Source organism: Rhinoraja longicauda, chromosome 1, assembly GCF_053455715.1.
Source record: "Rhinoraja longicauda isolate Sanriku21f chromosome 1, sRhiLon1.1, whole genome shotgun sequence".
Classification (NCBI taxonomy): domain Eukaryota; kingdom Metazoa; phylum Chordata; class Chondrichthyes; order Rajiformes; family Arhynchobatidae; genus Rhinoraja; species Rhinoraja longicauda.
In genome coordinates this window covers 80,674,645-80,688,164 of record NC_135953.1, presented here as the reverse complement: position 1 = coordinate 80,688,164, position 13,520 = coordinate 80,674,645, and the positions used below count along the sequence as shown (strand labels likewise).

The 13,520-nt window shown below is 44.7% G+C and overlaps 1 protein-coding gene across 6 annotated transcripts in view; it reads right to left on the bottom strand.

Moving 5' to 3' along the window:
* ldb2a (LIM domain binding 2a) overlaps nt 1-3,316 on the bottom strand; it is a 382,001-nt gene extending 378,685 nt beyond the window's left edge. For 2 of the 6 annotated variants that reach the window (XM_078400939.1, XM_078400952.1), the window contains exon 1: nt 3,044-3,301. The gene's annotated coding sequence lies outside the window, so the exon portion shown is untranslated. Of the gene's footprint in view, nt 1-3,043 lie in introns of all 6 variants that reach the window. The other 4 variants (XM_078400972.1, XM_078401010.1, XM_078401019.1 and 1 more) reach the window with 3 other exon arrangements.
* Between the last annotated feature and the right edge of the window lie 10,204 nt (nt 3,317-13,520).

Below are 13,520 nucleotides of genomic sequence, written 5' to 3'. Positions count from 1 at the left end.
ATTATTTGTGAAACTTTTGGGTTGTTACTTTATACTGAAGTACACAACAAGGGGGGAAAAAAAACAGGAAGCACCTTCTCATCTATTATCATAGGAAAAGGAGGAGGAGGGATCTAGGAATGGAGATAAACTACTTAATTAATATGACACCAACAAAGCAGAGTGAGATCAGATCAGAGAAAGGTTGGACAAACATGAGTCGTCGCAAATGCGTTGTCTGCAAGTGATTCAGATGATTGTAAAAGAGGAAACAAAGCAAAAGATGCTGCTGGTTCAAGATGACATTTCACAGGAAGATGGTATTCTCCTGTCTGACTACGGGATAATCATAGCAATAAGAATACAATGAGACTATCTTCAGAAGATACATAATGGCACATGGGAGTTGTAAATATAAGTTGGGAACAAGATATGGAGGCAGTCCAGAAGAAATTCCCATAGCCAATATGCAGGGAGGGAAGGTTATTCCATCACAAGCAGTTAAGAAACCTATACCTGCATTGTTGAAGTTCAGAAGAATAAAGGGTGATCTTTTTGAATCATACAAAAGGTCCTTGGCGGGATGTCAAGGTAATGGTGAGATGTTTCCACTGGTGGGATAGACTTGAATAAGGGAACATAGCTACAAGATAAACAGGCTATCATTTAACAGTGAGGCAGCAAGGAATTTCTGCTCACCGAATCTCTGGAACTTCCATTGGGTTGTGAAGATTAGATCATTGCAACTATTTAATGAGGACGTTTTTTTTTAAAGAGCAAGCGATTTATGGAACTGACCACTTCCAATACAAAGAAGAGAAGGCCTGGGGCCGAATACTCTTGATCATTTTGAAAGGCGGGACAGGCTTGCAGGGGCAGGCAGTTTACTCCTCCTATTTTGCAATTTCTTTTGCACATAGGCAAAAGGAGCTGGCATGGCATTGCACAGGGGTGAATTAATTTGCACATAACTAAGAATGGCATGTCACCATTGCAAGCAATAAGATTCGGTCTACCATAGACCACAACAATTACTATACCAGTTTGGATCCTCACTGTCAAACAAGAGATTCCAGGGGGACTTGTTTGTTGCAAAGGAAACTAATTGAATACTAGAAAACATTTGGTTCCTTCAACTCATTCTCATTAGATCCCTCATTGACTAATTTATCTCACAGGTTATGCACGTCTTCTTCTGTGAAGACACACAAAGGAATGATTTCATTCCTCATATATATACAAAAAGGAAAAGAACACCGAAGGCAAATGTGTCTCAGTAAGGGCCCACACTTGCTTTTGTTCTTTTCCTTTTTGTGTGTATATAAAAACTCTTTTTTTCTTCATCTGCAGACTACTTTTACATTCTTTACCAAATTTTTAGTCATCTTTTACTGATACCTAAAATGATCCCAATCTTCAGGCATTAGAGGCCAGAAGACTTTTAAGAATTTAGAAATAACATATTTGTAACCACAGCCAAGGAGAAAACTGTTTAATGAAAATATTGTCCACAAAGCCCCTCATCAAAATCAGATACATCAGGGAAAATACAAACCTTCCACCCCAACCCACACCTACTGAAGCACATGAAATCACTGGCCAAGCTCCTGAATGGCAAAAAGTACAAGACAACTTTGCCAAGAAAAATACCTCTTACACAAAAACAAGTGGCAAGGCAAAATGATGGAAATGATAAACAAAAGCATGACCATGTCAACAATGTGATTCTTCACCAGAGTAGTTGAAAAAACAGCAAAGCAAACACATTGAAAACCTGGATCCCAATAAAGTTTGTGATCAATGTGGAAACCACACTGTTACCTGTCATCAAAACCAAGGCAAGCCAGATGATGAGACAACCCAGAGCTTCAGCAACATTGAGTGCAATCTCTCCAACAAGAGGAGCAACTTCTAAATCACTAACTTACAATACAGCAATTCATCACAGGGGACTATATGTAGGTCTGCAAACTTCAAATGCTATGCAACATCTTACCAACTGAACAATCTCACACATGATGTTTCAGAAACACAGGGTTTGTTATGGGCAGTCCAGTGGCACATTAAGTACTGCTGATGTACAGTTCCAGTGACCCATATTCAATCATAGCCTCCAAAGCTATTTGTGGAGTTTACATATTCTCCCAAGACTGCATGGATATCCCCCAGGTGCTCCAATTTACTCCCATATCCCAAAGACATGTTAGTTTATTGTTTAATTGGCTACTGTAAATTGCTCCCGAGTATAGACTCTGAAGGGAGTTGGTGGAAATGTGAGAGAATGTTACAGAAAAAAATGAGCAACGACTGGGATTGCTCTGTGAGCTGATATGGACTCAAATGACTGAAATGTACTGAGAGAAAGTGTCAAGAAAATTACGTTTTGTTTTGGTTTGAAAACCTAAAAAATATATTTTATGTTATTTCAAAAGTGATGGCTGCCACTGTCGCAGGTAAACAAAAATCACCATTTATACGTATTAGTCTGTAATTATTCACGAGGACGATATATTCTGTATAGAATGAAAACATGTTATCTCTTAACACAAAGCCTGTATGTACCTAAGCATAATGTCACACAATGAGTCTGAAAATGCAAGCAAGAATTGAACTTCGAGAACAGTGCATAGCTCCACATTTTTTTTCTGTTATGCACCTCGTCAAAGCAAAACGTGTATGTATGCCCTGGTAAAGTTTAAATATACATACAAATTATAGAAACATTTCAATCCAAAACCAGTACTTTCACTCACTGGAGCTGCAATTCGGTTTGTCTGGGACCTAAACTAAGCAGAACTTAATAAAACTTCTCAGCAAGTGAGACGAGATTCCCCAGCAGCAGTTCGAAGTTAATAGGCTAATTTAGCACAATGCTTTTGCACATGCAGATGATATTGAGAGGCAGCTACTTTACAACACCCTGCCCGTCAATCAGAGCGAGCGCGTGCACCGGGGAGCCGCGCCGAGAGGGAGTTCCCGGGACCCGGGCTGCGCTGCGCTGTAAACTCAACATTCATCCATCTCTCAAAGCCAGTCGGGAGAGAGAGAGAGAGTTTGTTAATACCTCAATGCCAGGCCTGGGAGTGAGCCTGGGTGTGGATTTAATCAGATGACCGGAGAAGATGCAAAGTTAACCTCCTCTTCTTTCAAGTTGCAGTTAATTCCCCTCTCCTGTCCTCTGCTCTGCTCTGCAGGAAACCTTTCACCCAGCCAGCATCACTCCCAGCGAATGCAGCTTGACGAAGGCGAAGGCGAAGGCGAAGCCGGGCGGGGGGCGCTGGCCGCTGCTGCTGTTAATCTCGACTCCTTCTCCCTCAATGACGGCCTGCGATTGATCACCTGGCGGCTGGGGATCGGTTCAATGACAAAGCGGCCGGGGGCGCGCCCGTGCAAAGGAAAAGCAGAAGAAGGAACATCCAGGGCAAGCGCGCTCTCCCTGCAGACACGAGCAAAGGTTAATGTGCAGAAAAAAAGCAGTGCTCACTCGGCAATCCTACTTGACACACAGACACTGAGGAAAACACAAAGGTACAATGATGCATAACTGACAGGGAAAGTAACATATAGGACATCCATAGTGCACAAATGCTAATTCTTTCTTCGGAAATGCAATCTGAAAATAGGCCACAGTCAATCAGATTTGTTGCAATCTCACAAAAGAAGGGATTTCAATATTTACACAATCACATTGTGATGAGATTAAAATAAGACACATGATATAATTTCAACTAAAATATATTACACATTTTTTATAACGTTGCTGGATAAACGGATATTGAGTTCATGCAGTTAACTGATTTATACAAAAAGAAAGCAAATGTTGGACGTAGACTGCAGCTACCTCAGCAGCCCACTGACAGCCATGACATGCATGGCTTGTTAAATGGTGCACACGCCATCCTCAGTGTGAAGAAGGGTCCCGACCCGACACATCACAAATCCATGTTCTCCTGAGAGGCTGTCTGATCCGCTGAGTTATTTTACCACTTACTTTGTCTCCTTTTGTGTAAACCAGAATTTGTGGTTCCTTATTTCTCCATCTACACTGCAAATGCCTAAGGTCCTATCCCACTGAGTAGTAGTGAATTCACCAGGGACAGATTTGCAGTCAATGCCCATTGCAAGGAATAGATTGAAGACTGCCTCAATTGCAATGTTTGACTCCATTTCACAGAAGCCTATCCAAACCAACCTAGCCACAACTGTTCCCTCGTACATGTATGGAATGAGCTGCCAGAGGAAGTGACGATAATGCCATCTCTCAACTCAAAAATGATCAGGGCTTGAAGGCCTAAAACTCAGCAGTGAAGACATTTGGTCTCAAATATATGGCCTCATCACCTCATGTCAGAGATGTGTAATTGAGGTCAATTTTAACAAAGGAGATGTTCACATGTGGAAACACAGACTGGTCTCCTACTGTCAGTCCTACCAGATGCTGAAGAAGCTACTCATCTAGAAGATAGCCATTACATTGAGCATCCACAAGACCAAAAGCGTGTATGAGTCTGATCTTGCTGCTCTAAAGGTTCATGGCGAACCCCTTGAAACATTAACTAATTCCCACATCTCATGAATCACCTCTTGGCGAAGTCAGACATCGATAACAAGATTCAGTCGTGCTTCAATGCACCAGCACAGCCCTTGAGAAATGAGGAAAAGGGTATTTGAAACTCAAGATCTCAGAGAGTGGCATCACAGATGGACAGGATGGGGAAGAAGACTTTTTGCACACTGGCCTTCATCAGTAAGGCATCGTATAGAAGTTAGGATGTTATTCGCCAGGGTTGGAGATACAAGAACTAGAGGGCATACATTTAAGGTGACGGGAAAGATTTAATAGGGACCAAATAGGAAACTTATTTTACACAGAGCGAAGTTTAAAACAAAATCAAAATAAACTTTATTCAAGTAAAAAATATGTACAATGCAGGAACCGTGCAAAAAACTTATCCGACATTCTCAGAGGCTATAGTGAAGGAAAATAACTGCAGAGGAAGGGTCTCGACCCGAAACGTCACCCATTCCTTCTCTCCTAGATGCTGCCTGACCTGCTGAGTTACTCCAGCATTTTGTGATACCTTGGAGGCTATACGTACATTCAATACTGTTTACATAAATCACACATTTTTACCCCACACCTTTGCCACTCATGTGGCCCCATGGCATGAAATCCCTAGGATATGTATGGAATGAGCTGCCAGAGGAAGTGACTGAGGCAGGTACAATAACAACAGCTAAAAGTCATTCAGACATGTATGTGGATTGGAAAGGGTTCAAGGTTTTACAGCTCAAATGTGGCCTTATGGCAATTGTTTAGAAGGGCACTTGGTCGGCATGAAATGCCTGTTTCCTTGATGAATGACACATCATCTCCGAGGAGCAATTATCCAAAATAAAGATGAATTATCCGTCTATTATCGAATGATCATAAAAATAATACACTACAACATGGATTCACTAGGATATCAAATAACATGCAACGAAGGAGGTACAAAACACATAGCCTTACAGTTTCTCAGGAGGCACATAGGCCCTTTGGACCCACTACAAACATCCCAATCCTTTTGCCCATTTACACCCATCCCATTTGCCCACATTAGGTCATATCCTTGCATGCTTTGCCTTTTTAAATGCTTATCTACATTTAAACGAAGCACTCTTGTTCCTCTTGGTCCCGAAATGAACAAAATTAAGTATAAAGTAGTCACAAAATGCTGGAGTAACTCAGCGGGTCAGGCAGCATCTCGGGAGAGAAGGAATGGGTGATGTTTCGGGTCGAGACCCTTCAGTTTTTTTCCCTAAATTAAGTATAACCTCTCTTTGTATACCTCTTTGTCCCAGACCCAGAGCAGACAAGTCAGCTTGATGAGATCCTTGGTTGAAATTACAGTTTATTCCCAATTATCTCATCAGCGCCAAATTTACATCTTTATGGAAGAATCTTATGACCTCTCTTCCCCCCTGCCTGCCAAAAAGATCAGGTTAAAATTGCAATCCATTACTCGAGCAGAATCAGTTAAGCCACATGGGCCACTTTAATCAAAGGCCTGTCCATTTTTAGTGAGTTGGCAGCAACAAAAGTGACAAACAATATTTTGATCCGGACAACTGTATTCTGGAAAGCACAGAGCAGAGTTCACCTAGAATTTCCAGTCTGCTGCCACATGTGCCTTTCCTTGATGAAATATATTGTGAAAAATCAAACAGTTTTTAATTTTCCTTCAGTTTTCTATGCTGTGAAGCCTTGAGTTAAATATATTTTAATATTCTGCAGTACATGGCATCATTACTGTGTGCAGTTTTGGTCTCCAAATTTGACGAAGGATATTCTTGCTATTGAGGGCGTGCAGCGTAGGTTCACTAGGTTAATTCGCGGAATGGCGGGACTGTCTTATGTTAAAAGACTGGAGCGACTAAGCTTATATATACTGGAATTTAGAAGGATGAGAGGGGATCTTATTGAAACATATAAGATTATTAAGGGATTGGACACGTTAGAGGCAGGAAACATGTTCCCAATGTTGGGGGAGTTCAGAACCAGGGGCCACAGTTTAAGAATAAGGGGTAGGCCATTTAGAACGGAGATGAGGAAAAACTTTTTCAGTCAGAGAGTTGTAAATCTGTGGAATTCTCTGCCTCAAAAGGCAGTGGAGGCCAATTCTCAAGAGAGAGCTAGATAGAGCTCTTAAAGATAGCGGAGTCAGGGGGTATGGGGAGAAGGCAGGAACGGGATACTGATTGAGAATGATCAGCCATGATCACATTGAATGGTGGTGCTGGCTCAAAGGGCCGAATGGTCTACTCCTGCACCTATTGTCTATTGGGAAACATTTTGAAATGGCAATGAATTTCTAATTATATTAATAAATATTAATTTATTACATCATCTGCACGTAAATAACGCTAATAGCAGATTCTAGGCAATAAAAACAGAAAATACTGGAAGAGGATCAACATGGAAATTGTTAACTGATCAGTCCTATCCACGCTCAATGACTGCTTCTGACATTGTAGTCATTTTTCCAGTATCTGTAATTTATTCTTTTTCACCTGCAGCTTCTTAGTGATTGTTTATTGGATGGTCTGTAGATTGGACGGGATAAGTAAGAATCTTTTCATTTCATTTCCCAATAAGAGAATCTCCTGCTTTTGTGGAACATAATCAAATAGAATGCTATCTTGTTGCCAGAAATGAGAAACTTGAAATATGTAATGCATCTGCAAATTACCACAAAGCATTATGTCGGTATCCTCCCTCTGTATTACAAAAAATATATACTTTATGGCAAAATGATCATCTTGTAAGCAATTTAGTCTATTTGTTTTTTTTGTACATTGGTTATTTCAACTTCTGGCAATATTCTTTTGGAATTGCCCAAAATGGGTCTGTATGATGATGTTCTTGCATTTATATTATGTCCTGTGAAGGAATAGCAATTTCCCTTGGCTTGCTCAAGTAATTGCAAAAGATTCCCATATTCACAGAAATTTGTTATGCTTTAGTTACCTGGCCAAAAGTTGTTCTTCACTTGTAATCACGAGAAACAATAGTCTTCTTTATTTGCAGTGTTGCTGGATGTAAATTGGCTATTACCTTTCTGTGCATGACAATGATTATATTTCAAGAGTAATCTTTTAATTATAATGCATATTAGCACATTCTGAGCAAGCGATAAGGCACGATAAAAATACACATTTTCCCTTTTATTACACATGCATTGGTTATGTGAGACTTTAGGTAATTTACTTTCACTATTGACCAACTCTGGAATACTTGGTACAATCCTTAAAATCTACCTCTTCCACCAAGATTTGCGACACATATATTATTTAACTTCAGCAATGCCACAGCTGACAGCTTTGCTCCCAATCAAATACACTCAGTTTATTGTCCCATGCAGCCTCAGCTCCTAGGTCGCTGGAAATTAATGAACTCAACTGATAGTCTCCCATTCTAAGCCATCATTGTGTACTTTTTAGCTTCTTGAACCCCTAAAACATTTTTTAAATTTAACAGAAAAAGATCCTGGCTGCAGCGACTATCCTCATTTACTTTGACGTAGTTTTCTGAAGATGTGACCAGAAAGGCTGATGAAGGCAGAGCTGTAGATGTATATATGGACCAGCAAAACATTCAACAAGGTTCCACATGGTAGACTACTTTGGATGGTTAGATTGCATGGGATCCAAGAAGATAGCTGAATGGATAGAAAATTGGCTTCATGGAAGGAAGCATGTAGAGGTTGCTTCTCGGACTGGAGGCCTGTGCCTCAGGATTCATTGCCGGGCCCATTACGGTGGATCGTCAATGATTTGGATGAGAACATGCATGGCAAGATTAGCAAGTTTTGCAGATACAAAAGTGAAGATATTTGTGAAAAATTGCAGCAAGATCTTGATCGGCTGGCCAGGTGGGCTGATGAACGATTGATGGATTTTAATGCAGAGAAATGTGAGGTGTTGCATTTTGGGAATTCAAACATGGGCAGGACCTACACAGTGAATGGTAAGGCTCTGTGAAGTGCTATAGAGCAGAGGGATCTAGGAGTGCAGGTACATTGTTCCTTGAAGGTGGAGTCACAGGTAGATAGGGTGGTCAAAAAGGCTTTTGGCACATTGGCCATCAGTTAAAGTATTGAGTATAATAGTTGGGAGGTCAAGTTGCAGTAAAACAAGATGTTGGTGAGGCCGCATTTAGAATATTGTGTTCAGTTCTGGACAAATGTTATAGGAAAGATGTAGTCAAACTGGAAAGGGTACCGAGAAGATTTACGAGGATGTTGCCAGGACTCGAGGGTCTGAGTTATAGGGAGAAGTTGAGTAGGCTGGGACTCTCTTCCTTGGTGCACAGGAGGATGAAGGGTGATCTTATAGAGGTGTATAAAATCATGAGAGGAATGGATCGGGTAGACGCACAGAGTTTTTCGTCCAGAGTGGGGGAGTCGAGAACCAGAGGACACAGGTTTAAGGTGAAGGGGGATTTAATAGATATCTGAGAGGTAACTTTTTCACACAAATGGCTGGTGGGTGTATGGAACGAGCTGCCAGAGGAGGTAGTTAAGGCAGGGCCTATCGCAACTTTTAACAAACAATTAGACAGGTACATGGATAGGACAGATTTAGATGGATACAAGACCAAGTGGACCCATTGGGCCCAACCTCTCCTGCATTGGTCCAGCACCCTCTCCTCCTCCACGCCTCCACTCCCCCACTCCATCCTCCTCCCCTCCCCTCCCCCTACTTACCCACTCCATCCTCCTGAACCCCCTTATCCCCCCTTCTCGCCTCCTCACCCACTCCATCCCCCCTCAACCCCCTCCCCCACTCAATCCCTCAACCCCCAAAACCTCTCCTGCATTGGTAGAGCACCCTCCCGCACTTCCCCTCCCCCCCACTCACCCACTCCATCCCCCCTCAACCCTTCTTATCCCCCTTCTCCCCCCCACTCACCCACTCCATCCCCCCACTCACCCCCTTATCTCCTCCTCCTCCTCCCCCCACTCACCCACACCATCCCCCCTCCTCCCCTCACCCACTCTTAGGGGCTCTCCGGCATTTCCCCAGACAGGCGCCTGTCCTCCCGGCGAGGGGAGGGGCACATTTATGAAAGTCAGCGGCAGCTCGTTGGCTCACCAGCCCCCCACCACCTCATTGGTCACCACTCCCTTCACTCTGGCGGGTCCCACCCTTGGCGGCCATCATGGCCCCCCTCCCTTATTGGCCGTCACTCCCATCGCTCGGGCGGGTCCCAATGTGACGTGAACGCTGAAGACGGGCAAGGTAAGTTGGAAAGTGAATTTTTAAACTTTATTTTTAAACTTTAAAATGTCAATAACTTCAAAAATATAAGACCAATTTGAATGCAACTTGGGTAATACAGAGCCCAGGACAATGGTGAGTAAGGTGGGCCTAAAATTGTTGCGCTATCGTGTACCGATTTCTTCCGGATGAAAATGGCACAAACAAACATACGGGGGAACAAACATACAGGGACTTACTGACAGACTGATGAAAAAATGAGACAGGTTGATGTCTGCAAACTGGTGAACTTCCTGTCATATGAGTGAAGGAAGCAACACAACAAGGAAACCCAAGAACCGGGAATGGGAAAAGTGAAAAGAATGCCACAAAATGTTTATTCATACAGAAAAGCAGAAAATTGCCCAAAAATAACAAAGTAGACACTCAATAAGCATGGAAAGTAATTGCCTTTGTTTGCAACAGGCATTGACTGGAAACTGTATATGGAATATTATCTTGGCACTGAAGATTTTACTTCTCTAATTTTATTGCATAGGAAGCACCAAATTATATCTAAAGTATATTGTTAAAATCGGCAGTTCTATTGAAGTAACGACCGCAAAAAATTCTGGTGGAAGCAGAATCAAATCACAAATATCCATTTCCTTTATTGATGACATGGCTACAAAGCTTCAATACCGATTGGAACAGTTTCAATCTCCCATTTTACACATTACTGTCATATTAAGTGTCAAGCTGCAATAAGATAGAAAAATAGGTTCGTGTACAGCAATATGAGTTGATCATTTAGACTGCGTCGTATTTAGAAGCACATGGTACAGTTATACAGGCAATCAATATGAGAACAAGAAAATGTAAAGAGAAAATATATTAATGATATTAATTATGTTGTAAATCCATTCAAAGTGAGGATTGTTCACTTTTTATTTTCGCTGTTAGAGATGTGTGTTAAGTATTTCACCATAATTTTGCCTTTGGATTATTGTTATTCGAATGCTCTCATCCTTTCCCCACAAATTCATCACCTGATCTTGCGGATCTGGGGCACGGAGAATGGGAGCCATTTTCCAACAAAGAGGATGTGGAGGTCCACGTGTTGTGTAAACACTCCATTTAATAATTAACCGACACAGCTCCGTCGCTCACGCGCGCATCCCCAAGTTCAAATTCTAATCGCAATACCTTTGTTCTCCGCCCACATACGACGGCCCGCCCCCCGGACCAAGTGATTGGTCGGCCCAGATCACGCCTAGTCCAAGTGAGAGTTCGAGCCAGACAAACGACGGTTCAAAACCAAAATGACTCAACCCGCCACATGACCCCCTCCAGAACTGGAGTAATGGAGGCAGTTAGACTGGCGAGTGAGGCGGCCTGATCTCGTGTACATGTATCCTGTGTCCGGGGGCACAGCTGGTAGAGTTGAGGGCGGGTGCGGTCGTGATGGTGGATGCCCTCTGCGGCGGGGTTATGCCACCTGCACTGGTTGGTTAATGTCCAAGTGTGCCGGCTTAATGCGGGCCACGGAAAGTCTCTTGCCTGCCGCCCATGTTGATGACAAAAGTCGTGGCGCTGTGTTGCAGTACCTTGAAGGGTCCCTCGTAAGGCCTTTGCAGTGGCGTAGGGAGGGAATCGCGGCGAAGGAAAATGTACTGGCAGTCCTGGAGGGCGGGTGGGGCATACGTGTGGAGTCCGTGGCGGGACGTTGGGACTGGAGAGAGCATGCCCACCTTCTCACGAAGGTGTGTCAGCATGGTCGTGGGTGTTTCCTGATGTCCACGTGCCGCCGGGATGAAGTCCCCTGGGACCGTAAGCGGGGTACCGTACACCAGCTCGGCCGAGGAAGTTGCCAGGTCCTCCTTCGGGGCAGTGCGTATGCCCAGCAGGACCCACAGCAACTCATCTATTCAGTCCGGGCCCGTAAGCTGTGCCTTTTGGGATGCCTTCAGGTGCTGGTGAAAATGCTCCACAAGGCCGTTTGCTTGTGGGTGGTAGGCCGTAGTGTGGGTCATCTTAGTGCCAAGCAGCCGGGTGGGCCATTGCTGACCACAACTCGGAGGTGAACTGCGCACCTCTATCGGAGGAGATGTCCGTCGGCACACCAAAGCGGGCGATCCAGTGGGCAGTGAGGGCATGTGCACACGTCGCAGTGGAGGTATCCAAGAGCGGGACGGCTTCCGGCCATCTCGTGAATCGGTCCACGATGGAGAAAAGATGGAGGCAGCGGTCCAACGATGTTGACGTGGATGTGGTCGAATCGCCTGTGTGGCAGGGCTAAATTCTGCAGCAGTGCCTTGAAATGTTACTGAATCTTTAAGGATTGACGGGATGCACGCCCTGGCCCAGTTGCCGACCTGTTTGCATAACCCATGCCACATGAACTTGGCTGCCATCAGTGCCGTTGTTGCCCGGATAGAAGGGTGAGCCAAACCAGGAACCATGTCGAAAATCCAGCAGCGCCAGGCCGCGGGGATGATGGGTCTTGGCTGTCTGGTAGACACGTCACAAAGGAGCTTGGTCAGCGGGCCCGAATCGCACATCCTCCAACAGGCCTGAGATGGAGATGCGGTAGGCGAGCATCTCCTCATCCTCTCGCTGTGCGGCTGCCGCGGCCGTGTAATCGACACCCGGGCCAAAGCGTGGATGGCATTGATGGCGGTGTGGAACAACACATCTGCGACCCGGTTGCTCTTGCCACTTTGGCAAAGGCAAATGTGAGTGGCTAGTGGTCGATGAAAGCTGTGAAATCCCTGCCCTCGAGGAAGTAGCATAAATGCCGGATGGCCAGGTAGAGCGCGAGGAAGCATTGCATTTCTGCTCGGGGGGGTCTCAGGTGACAACTGAAAAAAGCGAGGGGCTGCCAGCTGCCATTTATCAGTTGTTCCAGCATTCCGCCCACAGCTATGCCAGATGCTTCAAACGTAAGAGCTGTTGGCACGTTGGCCCTCAGATGTACCAGCATCGTCGCCAATGCCTCTTTGGCATTGTGGAACGCGAACGTGGCTGCCTCATCCCAAACGAGCTTTCGGCTTGTTGGCCAGGGCCTTGAACAGCGTTGCATGATCCTGGCGGCTGTTGGCACGAAGCAGTGGTAGAAGTTGACCATGCCCTCACCGGAGGGCCCTCACCGGAGTCCCCTCACCGTAGAGGGTTTGGGAAACTTGCGAATGGCGTCAACCTTGGTCGGGAGCGGGACCGCACCCTGCATGAAGAGCGTTTTGAGGTCCTCGTACTTGCCGTCGGCTGGCGAAGGTAATGGATTATGCGCCCAGCGGTGTCCTGGTCCAGCGCACTGACCACGTTGTAGTATTTGGTGGCATCGGTGGTGATTTGGCAGATGTGGAACTGGGCTTCAGCCTGTTGAAACCACACGTGGGGCTGTGATGTCCAGAAAGCGGGCAGTTTGATCAAACCTGTTCTGCTGGTCTGGGTTGTCGGCTGCAGACATGATACAATCTAAAATAGGCTGTTTTGCATCATCGGGGTCACCACTGTGGAGATCCACGTGTTGTGTAAACACTCCATTGAATAATTAACAGATACAGCTCCATCGCTCACACGCGCATCCCCGAGTTCAAATTCTAACCGCAATACCTTTGTTCTCCCCCCACACACGACGACCCACGCCCAATTCACGCGTGAGTTCGAGTCAGACAAATGATGGTTCAAAACCAAAATGACTCGGCCCGCCACAAGGAAACAATTAAAGGGCAATTGCTGCAAAGCATCCATCCGACATCTCCTGGTGACCTTTTCTGGAGTCGAATAAATACTTGGCA